We start from the raw sequence: 17,316 nt of genomic DNA, 5'->3' as shown, positions 1-17,316 counted from the left end.
TGCCCTTACATGCTCAAGCAACATCTGGTTCCCTGCCTTCACGAGCAGACAAAGTGCTTTTACAGGGATGGAGCACAGCGGGAGGTCTTCCAGATGTCCTGTGCATTGAGCCATATCTTCTACATTTCTTGCACTGCAATAAAACCTAGTGTGTTTTGTATTAGAACACATCAATGGCAAACTGTCCACGCCCTTAATAAAAGCTCCAATAAACTGTCTGTCTTCAGCCCATTCACAGCATCCCGTGTTAAGGAAGATGCAATAAAATGTCTGGGAGTCACAAATGTAATGAGTAAAAAGTTTAGAAAATAAACGTATTTCTGAAGTCTAAATGGAATAATGTAGGATAATCATACCCTGAACTGCACCCCTAAACCGAACGCTAGTGGCAGGGGGCTGTAATAATTTTTGCTGTAAGAATTTGCTTCAATTTAAACTCCTTCAAAAACAGTACATAACGTGGTTTAATAACTTGCACCATCCTTTACAACCATACAGTATGTGCCAGTGACATTACAGTCTCATAATTACTCATAAAGATTCACGAGACGTAGTTGTCATTTGAAATCTACGAGCAGGACACCGGCTATAGAGAGGTCGGGTGGAAATGGTGGAAGTAGTCATAAAGGGCTGGAGAGCTGACCGGGCCCTTCTGCACTGTGTTTTGAGACCAAGCCAAGTTGGTGGAGATCTGCAGGTTGAGGACAGTTTCCACTGCTGTGCCCTTGATACTGATTGGGGTGTGACTCCCTCTGGGTTTCCTGAGGTCCACAATGAGTTCTTTTGTCTTTTTGACATTCAGGGCCAGATTGTTGTCAAGACACCATCTTATAAGATGCTCCACCTCACTCCTGTATGTAGACTCATCGTTGTCGTTGATCAGCCCAATAATAGTGCTGTCAAGGAGTACAGCCTAGGACTGAGACAGCAGCCTTGAGGAGCTTCAGTGTTTAGGATCACTGTGTAGGAGACTGTGTTTGTGTCTGTGTGTGCTCTGTGATGGTCTGGTGTCCTGGTGTATCCTGCCTTGCGCCCTTTGAATTATAGGCTCTGGCTTCCCACAGGCCTGGACTGGATGAAGTGGATGGAAAATGGATAGATAGTACGAAATTAGCAACAGCAATCAAAATAAATAAACAATGCAGGGAGTAGTAAAGATACATTTCACCAAACTCCGAGATCCATACAAAACTCACTTTGGTGCTCTTTTGTGTGCAATAGAGCCTTGACCAGACAGGACTCCCATGAGTCTCCAGGCATGCTTAACCCAGTTTAGAGCATTTTGTATCAGCAGCACATCACTCTGTCATGAGAGGAGCTAACCAGCTCGTGTTACTCTTTATAATCCCACAGAGGACATTCTACTTCAGTACCGTACCATTTCCTAAATGGAGCTACATCTTCCTCCCCCGAGCACTTTAAGAATCTAATTGCAGTGAAGGCGCACTTACTCCCAAGACCTCATTTCAGCTCTGTGCTGTGCTCTAGTTTGAGTGGCAATGTACAGTATTCCATCCCTCAGCGTTTCAGTGTAGGGTGGACATTTAAAACAGAGGAGCAATCTCACTTTCTTGCTCTCAAATTCCAAACAGGTTCTGCTTTAAATACGCCTGCAGGAGGCTTTCATTGCCTGTGTGACGAGTGACGCTCCGTCTGACCCAGAGTGGAGTGGATTGTGGTCGCACGCTGGCTCGATTCTGCACAGCTCCCTAGAGAGCGGCGAACTCTGCTACACAGCACAGCCAGCAGCAAAGTTCTAGATTTCTGCATTGTCCTGGGTTCTAGGGGGCGATGCCACTACAGCAGTAAGCCCTGCTACACCTGCATGTTCACTAACTGAAGTTAGCTGGCTAACAACAAAAACAGCTGTTAAATCAAGTGAACTTAAGAAGTGCTGACATAACAATTCAGATCATTGAAAGAACATTTTTTAAAATAATGGATTAAATATTTTTGCTATTAAGCATATTGATTTAAATAAATTTCAGGCATGACCAAATAATGCATTATAACAAGACTGCATATTCAATCAACTTTTTTTTCCCTCAAAGTTTGGTTGTCTGGGATTAACTGCCTTGCTGCATTTCTGCAGCCTAACCAGTCAATTTATCTATTAATCCAATTATTTCACAATTAGATATAATGTACAGCATATAGGACTTTTTTGTGAGGTCATTTACAGCTAATTATTCAAAACACTGTGTCACAGTTATTGAGTTCTTTGAATTAACTAATTATCTGAGTTAATTAAATCAGTAAACCTGATTTAATACAGTATGTAACTGCAACAGGAAATCAGAGATACCAGGCCCTGCAGGTGTCAAGGTCCTGACAACAATCTGGTGTTGGAAAAATCACCAGCAATCATTCCAAATAAAAAAACTGTTTATTTTATTAAGTGCTACATACGAGATAACCTGGAGATCTGTTTATACAGCAGGACATTTAGTGAGTAATTTGTGTAAAGCGCCTTGCTCGACAGCAGTAATCCTCACGCACTGGGCTGTAGAACCCCTACCACTCCTCCCCAGGGAAGCTGTATTGGCATGGCCAGGCTACGAGCATCACCAGCTCAATCCTAGATTATATCAGAGATGAAAAACCCTGATAGTCCAGAAGGGTCTGCAGGTCACTATTTCAGGTCAGTTTCTAAAGATCTGGGACATTCCATTGTGATCCATTAAACAGGTGATTGTTTTAATTATGTACTGTAAGTTAGGACTAAAAACCAAGTACTCTTCAGCCCTCAAGGACCAAAGTTCTCTTAATTGGATAAATGGCTTGCTTGATTTATCAATAGCTAACAGGTCTGGGTAATCTTTAAAAACAAGTGTCCTATAAGAATAACTGGACGGGGGCTCCAGGAACAGGGGTCCAGACCCATGTGTTATATAAATATACAGTACTATATTGTGGCATACATAAACTGGAATTTTCATAATAAAAAATAATATATTTAAATTCGATATATACTGTAATTTCCAGCCAGCTAATTCTTTTCAGTCCCTCATACTGAAATGAGCTCAGCAGTGAAACATCAAATTAAATAACCATGCATTATTTAGTAGGCATTTTAATTGCTAATTTATATGTTAATAAATGTAGCTCACTCATGAGTTAGAACAGAGGTTTTCAACCCTCTTGTTAACCTCCCTTTTTGAAATTCTGTGAAGTAGCCTGTTAGAGGTGTCTAACAAAGGCGAGGCAAGGTTGAAATCTGTGATCCCACTATTAATTAAGTAGATAAAAGCTTTCTTGCTTCATTACCTTACTATTTAAACAGTTAAAGAAAAAAAAGAATAATAATTGCTTGCATATGTAACATATTCTATTCACCTCAAAAGATGCCGTTCCCAACTGGAGACACACAGCACCATTCTGCACCAGCAGCCCCAACTGGAGACACACAGCACCATTCTGTACCAGCAGCCCCACCTGGAGACACACAGCACCATTCTGTACCAGCAGCCCCACCTGGAGACACACAGCACCATTCTGCACCAGAAGCCCCACCTGGAGACATACAGCACCATTCTGCACCAGCAGCCCCACCTGGAGACATATAGCACCATTCTGCACCAGCAGCCCCACCTGGAGACACACAGCACCATTCTGTACCAGCAGCCCCACCTGGAGACACACAGCACCATTCTGTACCAGCACCCCTCACCTGGAGACACACAGCACCATTCTGTACCAGCAGCCCCACCTGGAGACACAAAGCACCTTCCTGCACCAGCAGCCCCACCTGGAGACACACAGCACCATTCTGCACCAGCAGCCCCACCTGGAGACATACAGCACCATTCTGTACCAGCAGCCCCACTGGAGACACACAGCACCATTCTGTACCAGCAGCCCCACCTGGAGACACACAGCACCATTCTGCACCAGCAGCCCCACCTGGAGACACACAGCACCATTCTGCACCAGCAGCCCCACCTGGAGACACACAGCACCATTCTGCACCAGCAGCCCCACCTGGAGACATACAGCACCATTCTGCACCAGCAGCCCCACCTGGAGACACACAGCACCATTCTGTACCAGCAGCCCCACCTGGAGACACACAGCACCATTCTGTACCAGCAGCCCCACCTGGAGACACACAGCACCATTCTGTACCAGCAGCCCCACCTGGAGACACACAGCACCATTCTGCACCAGCAGCAGCCCCACCTGGAGACACACAGCACCATTCTGCACACAGATCAGGGGAAAGATAGAGAAACTGCTTCACAATTGAATTAATGGGGTATCTTAAGATGGCCAAGCTGTATAGCCAATGGATTGTTAATGACCAAGTAATAAAGATCTAATTTTAAAGTCTCCTGCAATGGAGTTCTCCCAGTCACAATATTGGAGAATTGGTTCGGAAAGTGTGGTCTATATTAAAGAGCACCACCTACTGGTCGACCAGCAACATTCACAGCAGCAACCTGGTTTTCTTTAGAGATGCTCCAGCAATTGTGTGTTCTGGAAAATGCTATAGGGTATCCTAGATTCTAAATTCAACAGATTTTGTTGAAGATAATTTATTTATTAATTCTGTTGTATTGGAATGGCAACATTGTGTAAAAAAGGAGGTAATTAGAGTGTCCCCTCTAATATAACTGGATAACTATTTTGGATTTCACTTGTAGAAGTGAAAGCTACATGTTGGTGACACAAGACAACAAAAGCAGTAAGACGAGGTTTATAGTGGAGTCTCATTCTCATCGCTGAAGACCAAAGCTCATGTCCCAGTAACACTTTCCCGGCACTCAGCACTGTTCAAACAGCATATCTGGACACTCAAAGAGAACTTTATTTCCAAACACCACCAGCAACACAATTAAAATGCAGAGGTGAACTCTCGCTATATACTGTAGCTATAATTAAAATATCAAATATGAAATATAAAATGTATACAGCAGCTGTACCTTTTTCTTTAATCAATCCACATTTAGTTTGAGTCGTGATCTTTTTTCACATTCTTCCCAGTTTTGTAGTGTTTGTGGTATTTAAAGAATGCACTCCAGTTCAAGCGACAGAAATCCATTAACAAGTTCATTAAAATTTAATGGATTAATAAAAGGTAGGCTTAATTGTAACAGTGGGCATCGTGGGTCAGCTAGATGCAGCCAAAATGACTTATTAATCAGAAAGCTGCTGCAAAGCACCGGCGCTCTGCTCTTGGTCAGGGTGTCATTGCATTAGCTGGGTGCCCACTTGAGACCTCTAAACAAGACAAAAACATGAATGCATGAACTTCAATTAAATCATTTCACAGCACTTAAAGAAAACATTGTTATTTAAGCCGTTTCTTTCAATGTAGAGCTCGATGAGATCCAATCAGGACAGGAGGCGCTTCTTTACACAAAGGGTGGTGGGAGTATGCCATGTTGCTGATCTGATGCCTTGGCTTCTTTCAAGAACCACCTGGCTGAGATCCTTGTATCAGTCGGCTACTAACTACTGAACAGACTGGATGGGCCGGAAGATCTCCTTTCTTTTGGAGCCGTTCTCCTGGTCTGACAGCAGCCCAAAACTGGGAAATAATTCAGAACAGACATTTCAAAGTGGGACAGATGGAGGAGCGCGTGAGAGTGTGTGTGTGTGTGTGTGTGTGTGTGTGTGGAGTGGGAAGGGGGCTGCAGCACAGCAGCACAGCAGCACAACAGATTCCAATTTGTGAGAAGAATTGGTACGAGACCTCAGCCCCCTCCTAGAATTACAGTGATTGTTATAGCAGCTCGATAATAAGATCTTGTGCAAGTGCTATAATAGGCTGTGGCATCTCAGGGGGAATTTTATCAGGGTAATGAATTCCTGCTGAAGGAGACCTGTGTGGAATGTGGCGGCGTCCCGGGCTGATTGCATTACTTTCGCTTGATTTTTCCCTGGTCCCTCGCTATGAGGATCTGTGCCAGGTGAGAGGCGGGGGAGTGAGAGATGAACAGGCCTGTGCCAGGACCCCCTGAAGGCTCACTCTGCACTGCAGGGTCGCAAGAAGTCACAGCGTGGGTCTGTTAAGGTTCGAAATGAGTTTTACTTGGTCACCTTGTCACAAAAAGCAGCTTTAAAAAAAATAATAATAAACTTTATATACATAACACCTTTAAAAGTAACATCTCAAAGCTTTTTACTGTAGGTGTAAAAAACAGTTATGAGAATAGCAATTTGCAAAGGACATGCGTAAGTACATATAGGAAAAACGAGATCGGAAGTGCAGCAGAAGATACAGGATCATTAGAAAATGGATCAGACATAGACACTGATTAAATAAAGGCCTTTATGAAAAGAAAAGTTTTGAGTCTAGATTTAATGCTCTCAGGGTAAGTAACTCCATGATATCCTTCAGGATAAAATTCCAGAGCTCAGGGGCATAACAAGAGGCCCTGTCAGCCACAGGAGGTAAACTTTACGTGTTATAATATAGAAGGTACTGGGTGTATGTAGAACAAGCCATCCCCTTTATACGAGCTTAATTTGTTCTTAGAAAACAGCTCATAAAATGAAAACGTTTAGAATGGCAATTCCTGTGTTATAATCTCTGATTGGTTCCAGACCTCAAAAATGCTTCCTCAAACACCCAGATATCACTTTAATACAGCACAGAAGATACCAGAGTATGAAAACAATAACATTTCTGGTTAATTATTCAAGTAACACACTTGAAGCCATGAGCTGATGCATAAACATCAGGTAGGAAAACAATAACATTTCTGCTCATTTAGAGTACAGTAATTACATCATTACAGTCATTAGCAAATGCATAAACATTAAGCACTATCCTGTACTTCAGTACATGCACTTAATATAAATATGTATATAACGAGTTATACGTATAAATAAAAAGTTAAAATATCATAAAAAGTAAATTCCTCATCTGAGAAGATGCAAGAAAAGAAGAATCTCGGCAATGCTTTTCAAGAGCTCAGCTCATGAAAATCTGCTTGTAAAAATAAAAACATTGGTAGGAACTACTACATCACATGTAAATGAAAACTCGTATAGAGGTTGCTCCTATAGCGAAGGATTAGAGTTTGAGATTTCCGTACACAGCACAATGGTTATTCTCACCTTCCAGTTGCTGTGCAATGCTACATCCTCTCTCTGCAAACATTCCACACAACCTGTGTCTCTCTCTCTGGCTCAGCATGCACAGAGTTGACTATCACTCCTGTCTCTCCAGTGTCTCTCTCTGGCTCAGCATGTGCAGAGCTGACTCTCCTGTGTCTCTCTGGCTCAGCATGCACAGGGTTGACTATCTTTCCTGTGTCTCTCTGGCTCAGCATGCACAGAGTTGACTATCTCTCCTGTCTCTCCAGTGTTTCACTCTCTGGCTCAGTATGTGCAGAGTTGACTATCTCTCCTGTCCCTCCAGTGTCTCTTTCTCTGGCTCAGCATGTGCAGAGCTGACTATCTCTCCTGTGTCTCTATGGCTCAGCATGCACAGAGTTGACTATCACTCCTGTCTCTCCAGTGTTTCACTCTCTGGCTCAGCATGTGCAGAGTTGACTATCTCTCCTGTCTCTCCAGTGTCTCTCCCTGGCTCAGCATGTGCAGAGCTGACTCTCCTGTGACTCTCTGGCTCAGCATGCACAGGGTTGACTATCTCTCCTGTGTCTCTCTGGCTCAGCATCCACAGAGTTGACTATCACTCCTGTCTCTCCAGTGGTTCACTCTCTGGCTCAGCATGTGCAGAGCTGACTACCTCTCCTGTGTCTCTATGGCTCAGCATGCACAGAGTTGACTATCACTCCTGTCTCTCCAGTGTCTCTCTCTCTGGCTCTGCATGCTCAGTGTTAACTATCTCTTCTGTCTCTCTAGTGTCTGTTTCTCTGGGTTGGCATGTACTGAATAGAGCTGACTATCTTTCCTGTGTCTCTCTGGCTCAGCATGCACAGAGTTGACTATCACTCCTGTCTCTCCTGTGTCTCTCTGGCCCAGCATGTACAGAGTTGACCACATTAATAATGAAACCTCTCAAATCAACCTGGATAGCACATGGACTTGATCAAGCAAGCAGCCAGACTTGTAGAGCACTCACTGTGCCAGCCAGCAGCCTACTCCAAGTCACTATAATGGGCAGAGTTAGATCTCATATACGAGTGTAGCTAGAGAGCTGTGAGTTGTGCTACTTCTAGTAGCATTACCAGTAGCTGTAGAAGTAGGAGCAGTAGTAGTAGTAACAGTAGTAGTAGCAGTAGCAGAAGTACAGTATAAGCAGTAGCAATAGTGGTGGTAAGATAGGAATAGCAGCAGTGGAAGTGTTAGCAACAGTGCAGTGTGAGATACAGTCCACATTACATCTGTGATTTATTGTAACACTTCAACAGGGAGCAGGAATCAAAACAAAACAGATATGATGTGTTTTGTATCTAAGCCAGAACAATGATGCCAACATTATCTTTAAATGTCTCTTTACTGAAGAAATGTCATTTATACTTAGCCTCTCTCTGCTTTGTAGAGAGATGTGATGGACTGGCCTTCACATCATGGTCCACAGAGCTGGCTGTGTCCATGGCATACCTTTAGAGCTAAACTACAGGATCTAGTTTCAAACCGTAAGGAAATAAGATCCTAGGGAATAGGAAACATGGAAATGAGAAAAACGTCTGTGGATTTAGAACTTTTGATAAAGTTCCTCATACATATGAATGCTCAAATCACAAGGGGTAGACATTAGGAGAAATGTGAGTAGTTGGATTGAGAATTGAATATTGAATAGAAAACAGAGCATACAAACAAGGAGGGAATACTCAGACTGGAGCAAATTAGTGGAGTATCTACAGGTACCTGTATTAGGACCATTACTCTTCTTAAATTATGTCAATGATCTAGATTCCAATATAGTAAGTAAACTAGTCAAGTTTGCAAATAATACCAAGATAGGAAATTAACAAACACTGTTGCAACAGTAAATTAAATTTAAAAAGATTTACAGTAGTAGTTATAATGCAGCTGATGACGTTTAATATAGACGTGCTACTGTAGGTATTGCATGCAGGTAGCAAAAACCTAAACTAGATATACAGTATAGTACAAACCTGATACAGGTATTAAGGGACTGTCCTACACTGGCAGGCTGAAGGAATTGAGTCTCTTTAGTCTTGAACAGAGGAGACTGTGAGGAGACCTGATACAAGTATTAAGGGACTGTCCTACACTGGCAGGCTGAAGGAGCTGAGTCTCTTTAGTCTTGAACAGAGAAGCCTGTGAGGAGACCTGATACAAGTATTCAAAATTCACAAAGTCAACCCAGCAAATGTCTTCATATTGAACAGTGAAACACTAACCAGAGGACTCTAGTGGAAACTGTGTGGAAGTGTATTTAAAACTGAGAACAGAAGGTACTTCTTTACACAAAAGGTGGTTGGTGTATGGGACAAGCTGCCCAGCCATGTTATTCATGTTAATGTCCTGGTTTCTGTTAAGAAACAGTTGGATGAGATCCTGGATTCAATTAACTATTAACTACCAGGCAGGTCAGACAGTGCAAATGGCTCCGCTCACTTGTAACCTTTTTTCTGTTCTTCTTTCTGCTGAGGACTCAGAAAACCGATGTGTTAACTTCTTTTCTCACAGGTGAAAGAGTGACCTAATGCAGAGGAGTGCTACGACAGTGTCACATGACAAGACACAAAGGGACCTTGCATCTTTCAACATACAGTAGAAGAGAAGAGAGAGATACCCAGTCATCATTCCCAGGCAGTGAGACAGGTAGGACAAGTGCACACAACAGAACCTGTGTTCAGTTTCCAGTTGTTGGTGTCATGCATACAGGTCACAGCTATTGTATTTAAGAGTCTGTTGATGTGAGCTCTCAGATGATAAGCATCAATTCCTTTTTTAAACTTGAAACTATTTCTATATTTATGGTACTATGAATGTACTGTACACTGTGCTAGATTTTACAAGTGGACTCTTTGTTGGAATCAGGAATCATCACTCTTGCTAGATAGTTTTATAGGAAGTGATTTGAGTCTTCAATTCTGTACTTTTTTTAATGCAAGCAATAAGTCACAAGTTATTACTGTGTCCAATAGGAGATGAGCATTACTTGAAACTGATTTCTAGTCTTTCTCTTCCAAGGGTTTTCACAGTGTGTGTCCACCTTAAGTTAAAGAAAACATGTTATATTTCTATTGCTGTTGTTCATTTCACTGCTCCTGTGTATAATAGTTGCACCAATGACAATTAAGAGCAGGTATGGTTATGTGGACGTGAAGTAACTACTGTGCAACGTAGCTGTCTTACAACTTACACATCAATTAATTGGTCATGACATAGTTCAATTAATTATTCAGTAAGCTGACTGCTAAGCCTGAAATGGCAGCATGATGAGTAATCCTGATATATACTCTGTCTCATTTGCAAATGGGAAAAATGTTTTCATATGAGCTTCCGGCATTGACACAGAAGATAAGCATAGACCCCATTAATACATATGAGAGAAAGAATACTGTAGGTATTTATTTATGTACCTGGTTTTCACACCTGGTATGTGGGACAACTGCCTGGCTAGAGAAGGAAGCCTCTCTCTATACTCAGCTCAATGTAATGAATCCCCAATGAAAAGGTATGCGGATCCTATGCAGACGCAGGAGCTGGTAGATATCCAAAACAGGCGTATAATCCAAAACGTCAGGCGAGATCGTGGTCAAAAGGCGAAAGGTACTGTAGTTTGAAAGCCAGGAGATACGGAGACAGGCGTACAATCCAAAACAGAAGGCTAGGTTCAAGGTCAAGGGACAAAAGGGTAGTTCAGAAGCCGGGAGAAGTTTCGCAAGCGAGGTACAAACAGTCTCTCTAGAAGACTCAATACCGAGCAGCAGGAAGCGGGTTTGGGTGGTTTAAATAGTGCTGCTATTTTAACGTGCGGCGGCGCTTGTTATTATCAATCCGCTGCTGGCACTGGTTAGCTCTTTTGTGGGTTGATCTGGGCTGGCTGGCGGTCGTGACACTCAAGGGCTGCTGAACTGGACATGAACCTGTGGATGGTGGACAGGTGTTAGCATGAGGAATTCTGGGAAATAATGGTCTAAAACAGGTGCCCAAAATCTAGTCCTGGAGGGCTGAATTCTGACACTTTCATAAGTCTCTCTCATCCATCACCTGGTAAAGATCAAGGAACGATGTTACCGGTGGCCAACGAAGTACATTTAATTATTGCTAATTTGTTAAACTAAGTACTTTAAAAACTCTGGGTCAAAAACAAATAACATTGTGTCCCTCACACAGACCTTTGGGCATTTCTAGGTCTTAAGTCTCATATTTATACCCTAGAGAGCTAAATGACAGGAAAAGGGGTTTGTCCTGAACTGAGATTAAATATTTTTGTATATAATATAAACCATTTACAATACTCTGCACATACAGTAAGTGTGCGTCTTGGAGCTTTTGTTCTCTAGTAGTTATAATGCAGTTTAGAAAGCTCCTGATTGGACTAGCAGAATCATGTGACTGTATTCTGGCAGTTGATACCATAGTTTGGGTACTAATGAGCATCTTCAAACCATACAAACCCCTTGGTCTGTACTTCCTGTACTGCTTTCTCAATTCTGTAACTAACAATTGTTTCCATTACTCCAAAGAACTAAGACTGTATTGTCTTGTGTTGGTATAGAATCATAGTGATTTCATTCTTCATACAATATGTGCAAACCTACAGTATGAGCTATAAACACAAATACTGTGTCAGTGCCATGCCAGGAGTGCTGAAACAGCCCAATGTGACACTGACCTTCTAAAACACTCCTGAAAGGCAATGCACTTATTTTACCCAGTATGCATGTGAAAAAAGGTCTTTTGAAATCCCCTTTGAGTACTCCATATTGAACAGAAGTTCTGAGAATAAATATGTGTACATTATATCCAGCATAATGTTGATTTAGGATGAATCTGGTGGTGATTAAATGTTCTTTTTTGATAAATGGAGCATGTGATCTCCAATTCTCCAATATAGTCTGGCCACTCTCAGACTGAGTTCCCAATTCAGTGTGCAAGAGATACATACAATACCTCTGAGCTGACCTATATAGACTTGGAGATGTTCCATGGGATGACTAATCATTGTGGTATTTACTAACACGGCTAGTGTTTGTGAGTTTCTCTCATCCTGGCCTCAGTTCATGGTCTCAGAACATAACAAAAAAAAACATTTGCAAGGATATAACTTAACATTGGTGAATTATTCTGTACTCATTCCTTTTTTAAATTCTCCACTGAGACAGCAAGCTGATAGCAACCTAAGAGCAACACTTCACAATGCAATAAAATAACGGTGACCCGAATGACCTTTCAATGAGAGGTTGATTGAGCAGACTATCCAATATCTTCAGCATGGAAATTCACTATTCTAGTGTCCTTTGTGACTTCAGTCACTGAAGAATGAATGCACCCAAAGTAAATTGTACTCTTTTTTCAAAGCAGCTAATCAGAAATGTTCAAGAAGCACTCTCAGTGCTGTGTTTTCATTGTCTCCTTACAGAAAGCTCTGTTGTGAAAGTCTCTTAGTTTTCTAAAAAGAGAAAGGCACCAGTAACCTTGATCAGATGCCAGAAATCTCAACTTTGCCCACATGCCTTTAAGCTAAACCTTCATCACTTCAGGATTGTAATACATTTAGATACATATTTTATGTGGAATTTGTACTCTTCTGCAATGTGATGACAGGTGAGGAGGAAAGATTTTTTATACTTTTTGATAGTCTATCACAACATCATACCTGCTTACATGTTGGTTAGGTTCATAATTGGCTACCAAAAGTCAAATCTCCATCGCCTTGGCTGTTCTTTAATTTGAGAATGTCCCAACTACACAAGGTGTTCAACAAGGTACAGTGGTGGGTCCTTTTGCAATTTTGTATTTACACTTTGCCTTTGGATTAGAATATTCACCATCAAGGATTTCAGTTTCCCAATTATGCTGAAAACATTCAGATTTTCTTGTGCAACAATGCTCTACACTTTAGACATGTCTGTCAGATGTTAAGCTATTGAAGCTGCAGAACTTTCTTCAGCTAAATCAGTGAATCAGCTAAAAGCTAGTGATATAAAATAAATATAAAGTGATGATGAAAGTGTGAAATTGTGGTGCTACCTTTTGACTGATTAATAAGAAATGTCACAAGGGCATATTTTTTGCACATGGCTACAATTGCTTGGATACAAACATGCTCTGCCCATCTGTTGTATGTGTATTTATTTAATCTAGTATAACCCCTTGTTTTCTGGGGTATCTTCATCCTTAAGTACATTTCAGATGCTGTGGCTTGTGAGCGCTGTCATTTGCTGAAGGGTTTGTCTGATAGGTGGAGGACTCCAGTGTGGTGAGTGGTGGCACCTTGAGTACAGTCAGCTTTAGGTGGATCTGCACTGTCTCTGTGTCTCAAAGGCGATAGATTTCTCTGCAGAATACCAAGATTCTAAATGTTAATGATGAAGAAACACAGCACTGCCCGACTCATCATTCTATATATACAAACAGACAGCACTGATAAACAGGTTCTTTAATTTGCAGTTCTTGCAGCTATTTTATCAACTATAACTGGACTAACTGACAAAAGATTTTACAAAATTTCTCTCACATAAGGATTAGGTGCAGACTTTTTTCCATTATAAGTGAAGCAAAACTGGCTTAAGGCATAAGACTTCCATCATAACTCACAGAACCACAAGGCCATCTCAAGTGCCAAAGGAACACATGAACTGATCGTGATTCATCCTCATTTGAAACACAAGTGTGACATGCAATATCAGGCTGACAGCTTTAAAGGTTAAGCTTGGGCTCTGACTATGTGTGAGACAGATGTATAGAGGAGGCTGTTCTAAAATAAAATGGCTTCTGTATGGAGGTGTGGGATGGAATTACTTTAAATACAGAACAACTGCGCGGTAATACATGACTGAAGACTCATTTTCAGTTTGCATCTTAAATCGCCTAGTAATCATCATGATAAAGACTTTGTAAAATGATACGTTGATAAGTCATCCTATTAGCCAGTGTTGTATATTTTGCTGTTGAAAACTGTTGAAAGTTTAAGAAATTATCTTGCTTTAATACCAAGCAGGAAGATTAACGTGTGCGAAAAGAGTATTATATATATATTTCTGGTTTCAAAATTTCTACAGAAGAGACACACATCACAGTTTTCCACATTTTGACAAGGAAATTCAATGGTACTTATAGAGTATAATATTCATTCTCACAAAATTAATCTTTGTAAATTCTGGATGGATAATGACAACCAGGCCACTTTCTTCCCAGCTGTTCTAAACCATAATTAAACCCAATATTGTCTCCTCCTCCCCATCTCCACCTGCGCAGCTGCCCTGGTTCACTCCCGACTTCCCTGTCCTGCAGGCAGGAGGGTGGACCTCAGCCAAATGGGTTAAGTTTAATCTCACTGCACCTACAGTAAATACCTTATAAGGATCCTCGAATGTTCATTGACACTATTTCTCATGAAGTGTTATTGAACAGGGGCAGCACGGTGGCACAGTGGTGAGTATTGCTGCCTTGCAGCGCTGGGGCCCTAGACTCAATCCCTGGGGTGCTGTCTGTGTGGAGTTTGCGTGCGTTCCTCTGTGTGCTTCCACAGTCCAAAGACATGCTGGTAGGTTAATTGGCTTCTGGGAAACCTGGCCCTGAGGTGTCTGTGGGCGTCTTGTTATTCAGTTGTATTTGACAATTCAAGTACCGAAGGTTGTGTGTGAATGATTGCTTCTCACAGGCAATGCCACTGCAGGTTAGCAGCTCTGGGAAAAGGCTGGAGCCAGACCTGTGTACACAATTATATCTGTGTTTTTTAGGAAGGCGACAAAGTGATGTGAATGTTATTATACTGCCTTCATCCCAGTGAATTGCATGATGATTAACACTGCTGCCTCGCAGCAGTGGGTGTTGGATTTCATGCAGACCTGTGGAACCATCCGAGGGGAGTTTGCTCGTTCTTTCCTTGCTCCAGCCTTCTGCCCAAGGCTTCCAGGAGAGGCCTCAGGATGACACTGCCTTTACCAGGAATAAGCAGTCTACTGATAGAGAATGGATGGAGTCACAGAGAGTAGCATGGCCTTAATTCCCAGCGCAAGTGTTTTATGAGACAATATTAAATGGGCCCTGCACAGTGAAGTCAGCTGGGAAAGCTATATTGTTTGATAAACGTATCAGGTGGTAACTGCTACCTACAGCACCCATGGCAGCCTGTAAGCTATTATCTTTTCTTTGCTATTTTTATGCAATATCATTTGCCCGCCAAATGATTTGCAATACCTAACTGCTGGCTATCAAAGTCTTTTTCATTACTTTTTCAGTTAAAAGCACATGAGTCTGAGTTTGAATACCCGTCTCTGCTGAGGAATGTGCACGCCGAACTCCAGGCATTGCTTTGCAGGAGGGAGAACTATTCCATATGTGCTCCAGGTGTTTTTACTGTAAGCAATCTGTGAGTATGGGAGCTGTAGAATAGGACAGACGATAGATGATCCTCCGTTCTTATTAAGGGCTGATGCTCAGCACTGAATCATGCAGCAGCTCCCAGAGGCTCCTTAAATACCTTGTGGACAGTCAGGCTGTGAATCCGTGACCAGCATTTTCTCAGTGCCTGAAAACCCAACCAACCACGCAGGATTAATACAAAAAACAGCAATGATTCAAAAAATATCTGAGCGTACTCCCTCGCTTCATCTTAAGTAATCTAATTCATACTCTGCAGAAGGATGCATTTTTTTACCCTTTTATTTTTCCTTTTCATTTGAATTCATGAAGTCGAAAGGGGAGGGAAAATTAGTGGAAAGGACAGAAGTAGTGCTGCTGTTTTTGTAATAGGCTGTGCTAGAAGGAGCAGACAATGGACTCCTACCTGGAAGGTTGTAGGTTCAAATCCCAAGTGAGACACTTTGAGCAAGGTACTTCAACTGAACAATTCTAGGAAAGTGCACACCTGTACTGTATGTACGCATTTGTGCAACTATAAATGATAGGAAAATAGTCAGAGATGTGAAAGGGACAATCCTATATAGGGACACAAAGTGACTCTCCTTGACCAATAGGTGGCACTCTTCCCTGAGGACCACACACCAATTCCACATCAGTACTTCAGTGTGGTGACTGGGGTTACAGTGCTACAATATATGTTTCTACTGCCTAGATGAGACATACAGTAATACTAAATTCCGCACTGTAAAATTATACACATGCCCCTTACGTTTGCCATCCCGTTTAAATGAGACCTCAGTTTCAATGAACACTCTCCATGTTGACTATAAGCTGCAGCTCATATTGACGGTTTATAATACGGTTTCTTTCATGAACAGTTGCTTCCTGTGGCCTGAGGTCCCGAAATAATACAACACAAAACAAAAACCACTCCACTGCAGCATGGTGAGATCAAACACATCAAAGAAGAACCTGGAGATCACAAACAGAGAGTCTTCCTTCAGCAGGATCAGTGGTGTTCTATTTTTTTGCACACTGTAAAAAAGATTTGTAACGGTTGTTATATTTGGTCTGTTAGTCCTGTAGGTTTTCCACAAATAGGCATTTCCCATCAAATGTCAACATACTGTATTACTGCAGCTCCCACATATTTGATTGCCAAGCCCTGGTCCTGCAGTCACTTTGAAAGAGCACTAACAGTATGATACAAGTACCGCATGCACTTGTCACCTCTGGATGTGGCAGGTAGCCAATCTAAATCAAACTTTTCAAATAAAGAAATGAGACTTTAGCCAATGTCCATGGTAGCATACTTCCTTCCTTCATCAAATATACAATAATCCAGTATATTACAATAATATACACATATACAGTGTACTCGTTCTTTAGGAGGTAGCTAGGTTCCTGTAATAGTGCGTATACCCCAAATCGTGTATAATCAGAACACCTCTCTTAGATCATCTTATTCTCCTTCCTTAAACAAGTGTAAGTGTATTCATATGTGCATATAATTTAAAGTATTATGAAAACAGAAATACAGTATAAAATAATAATAATAAAATGCAAAGAACATAGCAGATACGTAGCTCTCATGAATAGTCTTCTCATTGTCTCTAATTACACAAATCGAAGACTCATTCTTGTCATACACACACACCAAACTGGTTACCGTCATCCCACACCTTAACTTTGTAGAAATCTCAATTTTTCACACCATATCAGGTATTTTCCTGACTTGCCTTTCGTAAGAATAAGAATAAATTCATGCAACACATCTGAAGTGAAGTGTCTTTGTTCGAGTTGCTTGGTAGGCTGGCAGAGTTCACCCCAAATTGCTCAGCCTGTTACTGTCTGAGCACCTGATCAACACGCCCACGGGCCACATGGTGC

General features: G+C 41.7%; 1 protein-coding gene across 1 annotated transcript in view; it reads left to right on the top strand.

The window, feature by feature from the left end:
- Window positions 1–17,316, top strand: part of LOC148839835 (leucine-rich repeat and fibronectin type-III domain-containing protein 2-like) — a 174,986-nt gene that overhangs the window by 55,777 nt on the left and 101,893 nt on the right. Inside the window, exon 2 of the mRNA XM_088935144.1 lies at window positions 9,574–9,708. The gene's annotated coding sequence lies outside the window, so the exon portion shown is untranslated. The remainder of the gene's footprint in view (window positions 1–9,573; window positions 9,709–17,316) is intronic.

The sequence above is a fragment of the Atractosteus spatula genome, chromosome 2 (genome assembly GCF_055471065.1).
Source record: "Atractosteus spatula isolate fAtrSpa1 chromosome 2, fAtrSpa1.hap1, whole genome shotgun sequence".
NCBI lineage: Eukaryota > Metazoa > Chordata > Actinopteri > Semionotiformes > Lepisosteidae > Atractosteus > Atractosteus spatula.
This window is presented reverse-complemented; position numbering and strand designations above follow the sequence as displayed.